The sequence below is a fragment of the Octodon degus genome, unplaced genomic scaffold, assembly GCF_000260255.1.
Source record: "Octodon degus isolate 3935 unplaced genomic scaffold, OctDeg1.0 scaffold00111, whole genome shotgun sequence".
Taxonomy (NCBI): Eukaryota; Metazoa; Chordata; class Mammalia; order Rodentia; family Octodontidae; genus Octodon; species Octodon degus.
In genome coordinates this window covers 3,710,579-3,712,635 of record NW_004524687.1, presented here as the reverse complement: position 1 = coordinate 3,712,635, position 2,057 = coordinate 3,710,579, and the positions used below count along the sequence as shown (strand labels likewise).

The 2,057-nt window shown below is 41.6% G+C and overlaps 1 protein-coding gene across 1 annotated transcript in view; it reads right to left on the bottom strand.

The window, feature by feature from the left end:
• Cenpj (centromere protein J) overlaps positions 1-2,057 on the bottom strand; it is a 65,879-nt gene that overhangs the window by 23,674 nt on the left and 40,148 nt on the right. The window lies entirely within an intron of this gene.

The window sequence follows — 2,057 nt, the reverse complement described above, 5'->3', positions numbered from 1 at the left end:
TTTTTTTTTTAAAGTACTGGGGATTAAACTCAGGACCCTGAGCTTGCCAGGCAAGCACTTATTTTACTGAGCTATCTCCCTGGCCCCCACCTCAAATATATTAATCCACATGTGCACCAAAATAAATTCAGTGCTAGTCTGGTCCTAGTGAATCTACAAGCTGAAACTCTGGCCAGGTTAGTCAGCCAACAAGCAGCTACTATGAGTGCTATGAAGCACACACACTACAAAGCAGTGTGAAACCACGATGAAAAGAACAAAAATCCTTACTGGCTAAAGCTCTAAGGAGGAAAATAAACACAGAAGGTCAGGAAATATGAAGGTGGGAGGCTAAAAATCTGGATTAGATCATCTTGCTGGGACAGGAGGAAAGCCAGGTGGATGTGAAGTCACGAGTATTTAGACAAACACTGCAGAGGATACCAAGTATCAAAGCTAGGAGACTCAGAAAATAGGAGGAGATCAGTGTGGCTAAAAGAGACTGAGCAAGTGACGGACCACAGGAGAAGATGTCCAAAAATAAGGCAACTAGATTAACAGACAGTGGGAAGATGTTGGCATCTACTATAGAAGGCTCATCCAACAAAATGTCTTATTCAAGGTTAGCATCAGAGACGCTATGCGGAGAACAGAGAAAAACAAAAGACCAGCAGAGAGACTGCTAGGAAACAGGGCCAGGGGTATAGCTCAGCAGCATAAGTGCCTGCCAGGCAAGCGCAAGGTCCGGAGTTCGATCCCCAGTATTGAAAAAAATAAAAAAACTAAACTGACAGGAAACGAATGTCAAAGCAGAGGATAGGGGCTGGTGAGATGGTTCAGTGGTCTAAAGCACCTACTTAGAACAAGCTTAGCAAAGCACAGGGACCTCGGTTCAATCCCCCAGCACCACACGCCAGCCAGCCCTGCCCCCTGGTGGGCTGAGCTGGCCACACACACACACACACACACAAATAAACAAATAATTTTTTTTTAAAAAAAGATTAAATAAAATCAACAAACTCTTATCCAATCTTATCAAAAAAGGAAAGGGGCCAACAAGATAGCTCAGGAGATTAAAGCGCCTGCCTAGGCAGATGCAGGGACTGGGATTTATCTCCAGTGTGCCATGCCAGGCCCCACCCTCGGGGCGTGTCAAGATGGTGATTGAGACCCGGTGTGGTGGTATGCGCCTGAAATCCCAGCGCTTGAGAGGCTGAAAACAGGATCACTATGAGTCCAATCTGTGTAGTGAGACCCTGTAGACCCTGTACTAAATATATAGAAAAAAAAAGACTCAAATCCACTCAATTAGGAACAAAAAGAGTAAATCACAACAGACCCTACAGAAATCCAGATTATTTACACCTACACTGAAAACCTGTGTTTTACTATGTTGGAAAATGCAGAAGAAATGAACAGATTCCTAGACACATATGAATTACCAAAGACAAATCAAGAAGATATAAATATTCTAAATGAACCAATATCAATCAATGAAATCAAAGATGTAGTTAAAAAACAAGCAACAAAGAAAATCCTATGCCTTGACGGATTCACTGATAAACTCTACAAGAAATTTAGAAAAGACCTAATGCCACTACTACTTCTCAAAATTGAAAGTGAAGCAATACTCCCAAATGAATTTCTGGAAGCAAGCATTGCCGTGACACCAAAACCAGAGAAGGACACAAATAAGAGAACTACAGGCCAATCTCCTTAATGAAAACAGATGCAAAAATCCTCAATAAGATACTGGCAAACAGAATGCAGCAAATCATTAAGACTGCAAATCATGACCAAGTGGAATTCATCCTAGGGATGTGGAGACATATGTAAACATATGAACATATGTAAATCAATAAACGTAATACATCATAGTAACAGAGCCAAGGACAAAAATCATATGATTATCTCAATAGATGCAGAAAAAGCTTTTGACAAAGTCCAGAACCCACTCATAATAAAATCCCTACAGAAAACTGGAATAGAGGGGCCAGGGAGATGGCTCAGTAGGATAAGCGCTTGGCTGGCAAACTCAAGGATCTGAGTTCAATCCCCGGTTCCACCAAAAAAAAAAA